This window comes from Xiphophorus couchianus, chromosome 8 (genome assembly GCF_001444195.1).
Source record: "Xiphophorus couchianus chromosome 8, X_couchianus-1.0, whole genome shotgun sequence".
NCBI classification, from domain to species: Eukaryota; Metazoa; Chordata; class Actinopteri; order Cyprinodontiformes; family Poeciliidae; genus Xiphophorus; species Xiphophorus couchianus.
In genome coordinates, this window is record NC_040235.1 from 27,484,933 (window position 1) to 27,498,934 (window position 14,002).

The 14,002-nt window shown below is 40.3% G+C and overlaps 1 long non-coding RNA gene across 1 annotated transcript; it reads right to left on the reverse strand.

The window, feature by feature from the left end:
* Window positions 1-4,920: 4,920 nt before the first annotated feature.
* Window positions 4,921-7,705, reverse strand: LOC114149092 (uncharacterized). Its single transcript, XR_003596434.1, has 2 exons — window positions 6,338-7,705; window positions 4,921-6,105 (listed from the first exon to the last, which is right to left on the reverse strand). It is a non-coding gene; the product is annotated as an uncharacterized LOC114149092 (long non-coding RNA).
* Between the last annotated feature and the right edge of the window lie 6,297 nt (window positions 7,706-14,002).

Consider the following 14,002-nt stretch of genomic DNA (forward strand, 5'->3'; position numbering starts at 1 on the left):
CAAAGTCATCAGCAGCACAGAAAATACCACGGCCAATCAGCAGCAGCCTTCTGGCATTCCACTGAAGAGCCTTTAGTACTTTACGCTGTCATGCACAGCTTGGCATGGTGGGCCTCCCTCACTGATCACTGACTCACAGCCACCATCACTTCGACCGCACTCACAATAGCAAGGTGTTGCTCTTTCCCCAACAAAGCCTGGTGGCAAACTAAAATGCTGACATCAAAAAGACACACAATGGGACTTGGAAAGGGCCGTTTTTGTTCAAAATGCCACCTCATTTAAAAAGGTCTGAGTCTGATAATGTCGCAGCTGTCCCAGTTAAAAGCTTCCAATCCGAAAGGCAATTATGGAGCCGATAGAGGGGCTTGATGGCTGGGATAATTGCAGTGATTTAATTGTCTGTTGACCCAAACAGAACACTCAGTGAAATGCCGCACCTAACAGCAAGCTGTTTTACGATAATGTGGCTCTAGATCATATTTCATAGTCGTGTTTACAGATTGTTGAAGTGTTCATTGACTAGAAATGGAGGCAAAATAGAGGGAATGAATGATTTACTGTAAAATCAGCAACTTAATCGCTACGTTTAAAGGGCTGCACCAATACTCCTAGAATCTGGGGTTTCGATAAGTAGCCAACGTTTTTTAAACTCTATACATCAAACTTGAAATCTATGATTCATACACTCCAATAGCCCCATAAAAAAATGCTGCTAATATCTGCTCAGATGCCCAGTAATACAATCACTTAATATCTCGCTAATGCAATGCCACGAATATGTGAACTGACCAAGAGTCACACGGTTCTGAATGCCAGAAGTTTGACACTGAAAGGGAAATTGACAACATTTAAATGTTATTTACAGACAGCTTATCTTTAAATATGAAAACAAAATGCACAAGCAAAAGTTATGTATCCAACCCAGAAGGAGCAGAACTCTATCTGCTTTAACATGAGTCATACAACTGCCCAAATTAAATTGACAAAAATAAATTCGCTTAATGGAAACAGAATTTTGAAAAAAAAACAAAAAAAAAAACTAATTTTTGCTATAGGACGTGGCCACTTGTTGCTCCAATGCCTGAATAAGACACCAACGTCTCCTCTGATTGGCTGATAAGTGATGAGCGCTAGTACCATGGCTGAATTATGAATATATCTCATGTAACTGTTAATATGGATGTGATTTTAATTTCACTTCTCATTTCATTGAAACATCACCATTGTAAAATTGATTTTCCCACATTAGCAGAATACGGACAAGTTAAAAGATTTGTGCACATTTATAATGGAAATTCAGTTATTGTGAACTCCATCCCCTTGACTCCAACTTTTCAATTTCTTACATATTTCAAAATTAAAATTAGCTGATTGCTAACTTTTCAGCAATCAGCTAAGCTAACAGTGATGGTTACAACAGTGATTGACTTGAAGCAGCAGTCTTTCAGAATTTTCAATGATCTTATTTTCCATGAGAAAATGAAGCTCTCGAGTTTTTGTGCTTCTAGAAAACACAGTATACCCACCACCTTCCTCCACTAATGACGTCCTCACTGTCCCTCACCACTGGAAGTGACTCATCTATGACTTTTAGTGGAGATACTTTGTTCTCAATAAATTGGTCATTTGCTGGACAAATTGCAGCCCTTTGTGTCCGTGAACGCAGAGACTCAGAAAACAAGTAGAGTCTCAGGAAGCCAATTTAAGCCGGAGCTAGAGCAGACTGTACCGGGAGGCAGCAGAGTGCTGCTGTTCCCCCTCAGTTCGACTGCCTGTCATGCATCCAGCCCATAGAAGAGTTCTCGAAAACACATTTCAGAGATTGACACAAGTTACGCAGTGGAAAACATGTGAACCTTTTAGCACATCAGCATGTATGACATCAAGTTTGTTTTCAGAACATTTCATACTCCAGTGTGCAGACCAAGGTGATTAGAAACAAGTTTCTCCCAAAGAAACTTGTTTCTAATCAAGCCAATCGAACTTTTTCAACTTATGCAGTGAATGTAAGTTTATATGAAAACTTTTTTGACAGCCTCTAACTTTTATTGTCTGAGCTGGTAGATGATCTATATTTGATTAACTGATAAATATAGGGATGCACGATATACAGGCATATACAATAGTATCCACCGATGTTGGTTGTTTCTTAACATATCAGTATCAGTCATTAATACTCTTCTGACTCTTTCTTCCTGGATGTGTTTGTTTGTTACATCCACATGTAAGATCAGGAACCCCAACAGTAATCCACAGCATGAAGCTGCATCCAACTCTGCAGCCTGAAGCATAAAGGAAACAATAACTGGGTGTGTGAGGTCGCCTGCATCATCCAGAGGAGTGAGCACGCCGTTTTGTGTAGAACAGAGGGGTGTGCACTGCATTCCAATTAATCAGCACATGGGCTCTGAGTGGCACCACTTATTTTGAGCTTCTAACTTGCTGTTCATGTGCAACGTTATGCACATTACCCTCCAAATGTCACAGTCTCTGGCATAGGAATGCAGTGGACAACAGGGAACTCTATTGTGCTGTTTTCTCTTTAATAACACTAGAAATGGGGAAGTAGGACAGAATTATGAGATAAATGATTTTGGTGCCATTTTTATTGCTTGATATTTAACTTTTAGCATCGGCTTTACAGTAGGAGTGCATTTGGAGATGTAAGAAACTGATGTTACCGTAGAATAACTGTTTGAAATATTCTATATCTGTAGGATAAAAAGATAAAAGCATTGTTTCAGCGGTACTGATTAGATTGCTGCACCATTTCTGATGACTCTTCTGTCTGCGTTTGAAGTTTTTGATAATGGGACCTGTTTAATTGGTTTCTGTATCACCAACTGAAGCAAATAATGAATGTTGTGGATACTGTTCCAGCTGCATAACCATTTCTCTGAGATACAATGGAGTAATTAAAGATGCTTTTCTCCTCCTGTCGCCTGTCTCCACTGATAAGACGGTCAAAGATCAGCTTTTCACATTGGAATCACTGGGATGAGAAAATTTGCAAGGGAGGTTTTTGATGTCTATTATTTATCTCCTTTCTGCTGGTTGTCAGCTGCATGCTATACAACTGATTGTTATGTGGGTTTCTGTTACACAAAATGAATCAAGATGAAGCACTGAATAAAAACTTTAGGGTGTATTCACACCGGCCATGTTTGGTTCGTTTTAATCAAACTGTAGTTTGTTTCCACAGAAAGTCTGGTGCGTTTTGCAGGTGTGAATGCACAATCAAACTCTGAGGTGGACCAAAAAAAAATGAACTCAGTCCCGTCTACAGACCTAGGTGTTAGTTCAGTTGAAGTGAACTCTGGTGCAGTTCAAATGCACATGTGAACGCCAATCTAAAGCATTATATATTTTAAACATTCGCCTGGCAGCTGGTGGAGGCATGGTAGAAGGATGTGCCATTGAACATTGAGCTAAGTGAGGTTTTAGCTCTTGGATTTGAAGTTTAGGAGAGACAGACCATCACCAGAACAAGGCAGAGGAGAGATGAGGTGTTGATGTGTGACTGCTAATTACAGTCAATGTGTTCACATTGAGAGATATGAGGCGGGGCACGTTGTGTGGGGGGTGTCAGTTCATCACTTGCCCTTCTCAGCTCAGCTGGCTCACTTTTTGCATTATCCATTTTGAACAAATATAAATCCTTTATTTTCATGCTTCTTTTCGCACTCTAGTTATGATCTAAGACTTCAAGTTGTACTGATGGATGGAAAAAGAGACAGTGAGGGTAAGGCTTATTCAGCTGTGTCAAACAGACTCCTCTGGTTCACTAACTGTGCTTCTATTATTCCCTTCACATGGCTTTGTTCAACAGAAGAGTTGAGTAGATGAATTTAATAGACAATGTGAGATGCTCTGCCTCTGGCATTGAACCCTCACCCTCCTCTTCCTCCCGCCTTCCCTTCGCCCAATCTGCAAAGAAACCCAGTTAAAAAGTCGAGCTGCAGTCTCATTAACTGCTGAGATGAGGCTGTCCCAATCATCACACATCAAAGTTGGAACCTGTCAGGGGTGGGATGGTGGAAAACTGTTGCCATGGAGACCAAGTGCAGTTGCAGCCCAACCTGGTTTTTAAGAGAGAGCTTGTTCTGTGTGTGTGCTGTGAGGAACCCGTGTGTGCTCTTTCAAGCTCTCAGGTTCATTTTTCATCTTCCTGCCTGTTATATAATGTGTCCAGTGTCTGCTTCTAAATGTTGGCATCGCTTGTTTCTCTAAGATGAAGCTGAAATGCTAAACAGCAGCTAGATGGAAAAGGAAAGAGACACGGTGATGTCAGGCATCACTGTATTTATATGGAATGTGATAGATCAGATCAAAATAAAGGAGTGCGTAATTGTGAACTGCATGTTTTACAAATTAAAATCTGAAAAGTGTGGTGAGCATTTGTGTGCAGCGTCTCCCAGTTAATATACTTTGTTGAACCACCTTTTGCTGTGGCTACAGCTGCAGGTTTAAATAAAGCTCTGCTAGGCTAGATGACAAGGTGTTTTTTCCTTGTTTTTTTTATATCTCAAATTTAGTCAGATTAGATGGAGACTGCAGGTGAATTTATTATATATGTGGAATTTGACAGTCCCATTCTAATACATGAGCATGGTTGCTCATGTAGCAAAGCATACATTTGATTTAAAGTTGGCTTCTGACTGAAAGGTTTGTCCTTGGATTGGCCTGTAGTTCCATCCATCTGGATCCTCGCTGGATTCTTCCATTGCTCCATAGTTCCTGGTTCCTGGTACCTTACTAGGATCCCTTGTTATTTGTAAATTCTTACCTTTATTGTTTAATAAAACCTCAACCACCCCTGAAACAGTGCTGCTAGAAAGGCATCTAGCTGCCGGGAAACGCACCAGTGGTTCGTTCCATCCATCCATACATACCCTTGTCCCTAGTGGGGTCTAGAGGGGTGCTGGTGTCTATCTCCAGCTTACACTTTGGGTGAGAGGCGTGGTCACCCTGGACAGGTTGCCAGTCTGTCTCAGCACTAGTGGTGTTGGCTTTTCAAAATAAAGTACATTTTAAGCATTTTATGACATTTAAATTCATTTCAGATTATGGTTAGAACAAGTGTCCAAATATAGGCTATATACATGTACGTGCCAAATGCCTTATTGTATTTAATATAAATAATTTTTACAAATTAACTCTGAAGGTGCAGAGCTTCTACATAGGGCTTCTATAATACGCTCTGTGCACAATATAATGCAATTTAACTTATAAAGCACTTTTAAAACAACACTATTGGCCAGCACAACATCAAAGGTCCTGTTATTAGATTTTCCCATGACAACCAAAAAGATTTTACAGCAGCATCAGTTCATATGACATCAGAAATGCCATTATTTGTCCTTTTGACTCATCCAATGATGTGCCTCCAATTTCCCTGACAATAGCAACGTTGAGTATGATGACAATTACATGAAAACATTTCGGTATCAATATACCTGAGACAGATTTTTTTGAAACTAATTTATTGAGTTATCATGGGTTCCATCTGTATTTTATTTTATTCTGGAGTAACCTCACAACATTGGAACCTCAAAACACTGTCCTGAGCCGTATGTAACGGAATTTCGTTCTGTATACACCCTGTGCATGCAAAATGACAATAAAGTCAGTCTAAGTCTAGGTCTAAGTCTATGTTGTTTCACAGCCTATGTGCCTGATGTCCTGCACACTGTTTCAGTTCTGGAAGTCAACTTTTAACTTACATCTCCAGGCATGAAGTCACAGTCAGGCAGCTCTTTGTTCATGTCCAGGACTTCGTCCCCTGTGGTCACAGGAAACACAACTTCCTCAGGTGGTTCCTCAAGTGATGCAGCAGATTTCTGCCTCAGCAGGTTATTCAACATGTTCCCATGTTTTTTCTGGGTTTCCCCGACTTCCTCTACAAGAGAAACTAGTCTGGTGAGCAGAGCCTCCCTCCAGCCACTGGAGCTGCTCCTGCCATATTTAGTCCCAGGCCTTGTAACAGGACTTGCTGAGGTGCTTCTCAGAGTCGGGGCTGTGCCTGAGCTTTTCAGGGAGCAGAAGGTGGAAGAGTCCACGTCTTCTTTGATAAACAAAAAAGTTTTCCATCTTCTGGAGGACCTGAAAAACGTAAAACAGAACGTAACAACACGTGGAGAAAATTGTTGGTATTCCTCTGGTAACAAAATCCCCAAATAGTTACTGAAGTAACTCAAAACTGACAAGAGTAATAATAAATACACATTAACAAAAAGCTAACCAATGAAAATCAGACATTGTTTTTGAATTGTAAGTGAACAGAATCATAAAATAAAAAAACTAATGAAAGAAGCCTGGGCAAAAATGATGGTACCTCTAGAAAAGTTTGGGAATAATTTGGCTGTAGGGACATGTTAGCGATGTCGCTACGTTCCTTCACAGAGACGTGGCCACAGTGCAACACTGTACTGTGTCCCCTGACACACTGCATGGTGGGAAAGGTTCCACATAATTCCCGGAGCTCAGTGAGTCACCAGGTCCTGCTGGGCGGCCGCGTCATCTGAACGCAGCTTTCACTCATTTAGAGTCTCTCCTCCACTCACCTCGCTCCTGCTAATTTATGAACAGTCATCATCACTTATAGACGACACCTCAGAGATATTCATACTGTCATCTGTCTCCCCCCCCGGCCCCCCCGCGGTGTGCACCAGCGTTCCTCAGCAGCCTGTTGGCGACGTGTTGCACCTTGCAGTCTGTTTTAATCTGTTCCTGCCTCCAAGCGTTTATGACCAGCATGTCGCCGCCTCCTCCATCTCTGTCCCTCTGTGAAAATAAAATGGTGCTGATGATTCGACCCCCCGCTGCAGGTGAAGTGACACACAGACTGCTGCTCTGCTGCTCTGCTGGAACATCAGCCTGTCTGTGCACCTGCCCCCACAGCTCTGCGCTGCTCTGACCTAGAAGACGGTTCTGATCCGACGCCTCACCGGCTGGTTCTCTGTGTCGGCTGCGTCCGCCTGCAGGCATGAAATCTCACACTCCATTAAAGAGACGAGAGGACAGACGGCAGGGCCTGGCTACAACCAAGGCCCAATCTTTACTGAGCGTGCAGCATTAGCTGCTAATGTTTTAGCTTTCTCTTTGTTGCTGTTTGACATTTTGCGGCGCCCTGCTGATGTGTGAGCTGTTTGCAGGCAAAAGCCACATGAGGGCAGTAAAATATACAGCAGGAGTCTTTTACCTGCAGCTTCCTGCTGGGAGGTTTGTGTTAGATCAACAACAGCTCCGTCACTTGCACTTGGGGTCTGCTTTAGATCTTTAACTGGCTTTAACTCAGGGTGTAGCTGCAGATTTTTCTGATTATTTTCTGTTTTTCTCATGTTAAACATTTAATAAGGCTCTCACATTCTGAGGGGATCTGTGTTTTTTCAGTCTCTTTCTTTATCTCCTTCAGCTGATAACAGCCTTTAGGTAGGTGTCTTTAGTTTTCCATTTCTATACAAAAATGTTTAGTTTTTTTATTGGTCTGATATATTTTAATTTGAAATGTTGTGTTTTCATCTGCTGTATGCAGGAAATTATCGGAAATTAGTAAAAATAAAGACTCCAAAGTGTCACTCTGTGTAATTACTACATGTGTTACAGTCACAGGTGTTACAGGTTCCTAAACTTTTCCAGGTCATGACCCCAAAGACAGCATCAGCTTCTGATTCGTGATCCCCTTTGCCAGCCCACAAACTACACAGAAAAAATACTTAAAGAAACATTGACATTCAGAATGTTTTTTTTCCACTTTATTATTGTTATATAAATGCTACCGTAAACCTTCTGATTTTAGCAGTTTTTAGGGTTTGTGCAGCCGAGTCCTCCACAGAACAGATACTGGAGGTTCTTTCTGTCTTTTTCTTGACAGAAACTTTAGCATTTCACACTAGTTATGAAGAGCAAAGCAGCTCAATGCTGCATTCAGACTAAATGTGTTCATGCATTAAAAAAGCGGCCGACGGTTCTAGTTGGACGTGTGTGCCCTCTGAAGTCAAACACTTGACCTCTTGCTCTAGACATGCATCGGGAGGAGTCGCTGTTTTATGTTGCTGGCCTCTTTGTGCAGAAGTGGATAAAATTGAGAGAGTGGCTTGGCTTTATTTTCTTAGACGTGCGTTGGGAAGAACCTCTTGTCTTTTTTTTGTCCCGGTTACTTTGAGCAATGATGGATAAAATATTGAGTCTTTGCTTTATTTGCTGAAACCAAGAGAATGTTGTGTTTGAAGTCAGTTGAAATGTCTTGAACGCTCAAAATGGTCGAAAGGCCTAAGGCAGTGTTAGACGGCCCTAATGCTCAAATTGCGTTTGGTCTGAACGCAGCATAATACATTTTACTGGCAGCCAATCAGAAGGCTGAGCAATGCAGATAATATTTCAATAAGTTATTCTAAGTTATGCTTCACATTAATGATTGAAAAACTGTTTAAATATTACAAAATTATATAACTGGAAAGTTATATATAAAAAAAATTATTTTTATTTTTGCATTTTTTCTTTTTTGTTTAGTGTGTAGTATGTCTCACTGAAATGAATGGACTTTAAAATAACATTTTTGATGTACTTGTGTTCTGTAGCTCTTGTCTATTATGAATGAAATTTGATTTATGACATCTGTTACTAGCTCAACAGCAGCGTCTGCCAAGGTCTTTGTTAACATTTCCTCTGTGATAGATGTGTGGACCTTGCTCTGATAGCCACTCAAGGGTCTCTGTCAGAGCCATTAGGCACCACTCATCCTTGCTGTAATATTTTCTGACACACCTTCATCTCCCAGTGGCTGAGATATGAACCAAGTTTACTTGAGCTGTGGATTTTGATATTGGATTCTTTGAGCTCATTGTTGCTCTCTTGGCTTCCTCCACATGTAGACACAACAGCTGCACTGTTTTATTGTTTTGCTGCCTGCAGCCATCAGCAGGGACAGCACTGAACTGGCATCAAATTCCTCTAACAGCATCTCTAACAATCTTCTGTGATCATGCAATGAGCCGCTGGAAATGAAAAGCTCTCCGAAACGCCATCGTCTCTGGTGAGCTACGGTTCCCATAGCAACCAAAAGGACAGAGATTCTCAATTACCCAAGTCCCCCAAACCTCCAGGTCTGACTGTTTGCGTCTTCCCCAGCATTGTGTACTCTGTCAAAGCATGTTCTGTGTAATAATTTAATTGTTTTATTTACCTTACATTCATCTTCTTCTTCATCTTGAAAAAAGTCCCATCATCGTCATGTACGTTGATTCCTGAACAGCTCAGAAGATGAGGACTTGTCAGAAGACCGACGCGTCAGGATGAGGAGGAGATAAGACGACAGCTGACTTTAGAGATATTCAAAGACAGTCAGCTGTCATAAATTATCACTCCTAAGATTTACTGTAGCTTCCTGAACAAAGCCATTGTTTTTAATTGGGTGACAAAAAATGTTGCAATGTGAAAAGGACTCAAAAGAAACACAAAAATCAGTCAGTAGGTTAAAATGAACCTAAACAAAATCCATCATAAAGATTCTCAGGAAAACAAACTACAAAAGGAACAAAGTCAGTATAGAGCTAAATTTCTAGCACACACAAAGTGAAGGCTAATACAACTGAAGCAGGCAAAACTGCAACAAACCTGGAGAAGTCTTCTCAGATAAGAAGTGCTTTTTTTTTAAAGAACATCAGGTCAGCTAGTTGTGCTCCTGTACTCTGAGTCAGAGGGTCTGCTGTTCTGCTGATTACTCCTGTTTTTGAACAGAACAACTTTCTCCTTAATCGTTTTCAGTCAGTTTTTCCATCTCACACCTTGACTCCTTAAAACCGATTAATTAAAAACCACAGTCACTGTTTTACTGACGGTGCTGCATTTGACAGAGAAAAGGTGGGATTGTCTGCTACTGCTACAAACTGACTAATAACTGACTAAGGATTACTGTCTGTTATTTGGTGATCAAATCTAAGCATGTAAAAAATCACATGTGGGGAAACTCAGGGTCCTGTTCTTGATTCACTCTACTTTTTAAAAAAATTATTAGCTGACATATTGGAACACATTTTATAATGCTGATGGCATGCAACTTTATATTTGTGCCATCATTGGCCATTGTTCTGTAGAATTACTTCAGACATTTATAAGTAGCTCCAAAACCAGGACAGTCCTGCTTTACAGATCAGTGGGGTTCGCTGTAGTCACAGACCCACAACACTAATGAAGAAAACTCAACTGAAATGTAAATATCACTAAGAGGAACAATGTGGTCAGTATCACATTTTGAGACTTCAAGCACATTCTATTGATATAGATTTGGGTGTCCAGGCATAATTGGCTACATACTGTAGATGGCAATCATATTCAACTATGTGCCACTAAATGAACTAATTTTTAGGCCAAAAAAATAAACTGTTAGTGGCCCCCTGATCACACACAGTAAAACTTGTTTCTCTCACTATCCTGGCACTTCAAAATAATTTTAGTAATCCTAACTGACAAAACAGACAAAGGTTAAGTCTGATTTAAAATCACACTGTCATTTTTCACATGGTATGCAAATATCATTTCAAATGAATATGCACAGTACAACTTAGTTCTTTACAATCTTGGAGTTAGCTTAATTATAATCCATTATTCAGCAAACATAGTTTGCTCCAAAGTCTGTCAAACCCAAAAGGTAGAAGTGAACAAAAAGTGTTTTTTTATTCTTTTCTAAAAAAAAAAAAAAAAAGAAAAGAAAAAAGAAAAGGAAAAAACAATTTGTCTTGACCAAATAGATCAAGCAACAAGAATTCAAAAATTGACAGTGACAAACATCAAACATCACCCGGACGCTTGTGGTGCCTCTGGAACTGAGCCCTGCTCATGAATGCAGACGTTTGGCTGAGTGCTGCTCCTCTGAGCAGCGTGGCTACTGCTGGTCAAGCCTGAAAGACGACAAATGGACGGCAGCCCACATCCTCCAGGTTCACCAGGCAATTTATGAGATGATTAAACTGACACTCTCTGCTTCCCTTTCAGGAGCCAGCGTAATTAAATTGATATCAACAACACCCAGCAGCAAAAAGCTACGGCTGCTGCAGCGTCTGTAGTTTCAGACACACTAACACCTGGGACTGAGAGCTGGACAAACCTCCACACACACCTTCTTAAGCCAGTCCTTCTGGAATGCTGGACAAACTTAACTCTGAGTGACAGGAAGTACCAAATACAGATGAACGTCAGACAAGCTTTTAATGTAAAACCAATTCTCTCCTCCACTTCAGCACTATGTGTGACTCAGCTAACCTCATTTAGCCCCCAAAATATTGAAGTTTATTCTTGTAATGTGACAAAATGTGGAAAAGTTCAATTGGTGTTTATAGTTTTCAAAACATCATGAATTTCAGAAATGAGCTGGAATGGAACAATTTAAAGACAGACAAAAAGATTAAAACAACATATCGTAATTGTAAATATGGAATTGTGACCATATTGTTTCCCAGTGTTATTCTTAGGGAAGTTGTTGTAAAGCTCTCCGTAGGTTACACTCACAAATACCAGCTAAAACTTTCATGTGTAATAAAGAAGCCTGGGTCCAGCCACGGAGCCCACTCTTGTTTTGGCTGTTGTTGGTGCCTCAGTGTCTCATTAACCACTGTTAACTTCTAAATCTGCTGCCGCCTGTTTCCTACCTAATGAGCTGGGCAGATGTCTCCGCGTCTTATGGTGCTCCTCTTTGGTCTCTGTCTTTTTCTGCAGCGCTCTCCTTTGAGGTGGCAGGTATTCAGACACTTCCAGTTAACTTCGAGTCAACCCTGTGCGCAGTGAGGGAGCGCGCCAGCTGAGCTATTGTAGCTCCACTTTTCCAAAGATAATTCACGTCATGTTTCACAGAACATCAGCCATGAAATGTCTGTGAGGAACATCTGGAGGCTCACAGACGCTTCAGAGCTCCGGGGTCACCAGGCCAGGAGCAATCGAAAGCTTAAGTTTGAAATTCTCAACAATTTGTCGGACAATGTGCAGGTTAGATTTTATTTGCCTTAATCATGTCATCAATGCTTCACTTGATTCTATCTCGGTTCTTTTCCACCATTCTGGGCTGACTTTGGATTATGTGTGGCACTGAGTTCAACCTGATAAGGCAGTTTGGTGGAAAACTGCCTTATCTTCTGCTAAGACAAAAAAAATCCCTACTCCTCCGTATATAGGGGGCGCTATTGCGCAAGATAGTGAGTTTGAGTTTTTAATTCATAAACCATAGCCTTAAACCCTTAAAACCTTTCCACCAATGTAATCCTTGGGCAATTCTCCATCATTTTACTCTGGCCACGCCCACTTCCTCCTAACTACATTTTTTGGCTTTAACACAATAAAGATAAACATAAATATGATGCATAACATTTATGGACTGAGGCACTAAAACAATATGGAAAAAAATTGGAAATAAAAAAAAAACTGTTCAAGCAACAAAACAGTAACTCTTTTAGTGATCCCAATTTTTCATGATTACAGAATAAACTCTTAGATCCTAACAGGGGATGACCTGTTGCCCCTTGATGAATTTAATGCAGTTTTAATTTTAGTCAAGGTCAGAAAGTTTATGTCTGGATAACCACTTGACAGATTTACACCAAACGTGGCACAGATGTTTAAGACCACACCCTGAGTCCATATCCTTAATATGATTATGAAGTGGACATGGCTTATATGCTACCTCACATCTGACCTTTGATCTCAGCGAACTCAAATGTTAATATAGCAGCTACAGCAGCTACTGACCGGATCACAACCTGGTGACCACCACAGCGGGAAATGAAATTGGCAGTGTTAGTGTTGCAAATAAGACATCAGATCTTAACAGTTAATAGGATGACTCACCAGTGGGCATAAAATATAATACAATAGGCAATTCAGATGTGTAGGTTTCTTGTTGGATTGTGAACAACAGACACAGAGTGCTGCTATGGTGAGCAGAAGCACTGAAAACCCAACAATCCATGATGATTCTAAAGAACTTCTATAATAAAAAATTATTTCAGATTTGAAGCACTGAGTTAGATTCAAAGGTTATTTAAGTTTGAATGAGAAACTGTCCAAACTTTCCACTCGCATATGAGTAAAGGCAAAAAGTTTTGGTAGACAGCGCTATCTGCTGGTAGACTGAAGAATAACACATTCACCCCGTAAGTGAAATACTCAGTGATTTGATTAAAATGACGTGCTCAGTTCATTTGGCCAGTCCAAAAAATAAAAAATACAGCAAGAATAATAGAACTGCAGATTATGGATCAGAAAGAGGCATAATCTTTGTAATCCATATAGATTATGGATCTTAAAGAATATGTTGGGTTATGTTCCATTGAAGTTCTGTATGACCAACTTGCAATTTTTCAGGGCGTTTAGTTGAACATTGCCATGAGAAAATGAGCTCCATGGTCATAATCATCAGTCACAAGCGAGTTTAAGGGATTCTCCTAACAACAGCTGCCTTTTGAATAACAGCTGACTTGAGTCTTCAACTCAATATTTAGAAGCACATTTTACTCCTGCTGTCACAGCTGATCCTGGGTCAGAGTGCAGAAAAATGTAGACTATCACTTTAGTCCAGGTTAAGCTTTTTGTAGTTTTAATGAGAACCTAGTTGATTCAGAACTTTAGTGGTTTCATTCTGAACCAACAAAGTCCAGAGGAAACTGCATCAATATCTAGTTTGTCCACGACAAGTCATTAAAAAACAAGCTACTTCCTGTTTTCTTCTTTGTGGTTTGCACCAGTAGTAACAACCAGTTGTTTTGACTTGTGATGCGAAAAAAATGTTTCCATCGCAGTTTCGCAAAATAAACCAACTCATCCTAGAGCCAACACGTTTGGCGCAAAATTGCCATGTTATAATTCAGAAGTTTTATTTTCAAAATGTCAAATTGCGCAATTTTATGGTCAATGGAAACACAACTATTGTCTTCAATCTGATTGAAAAAAAAAATACAAAATCTGAGCAGAGCTCAACCTGAAGCAGACAAACACACACACACACATACACATA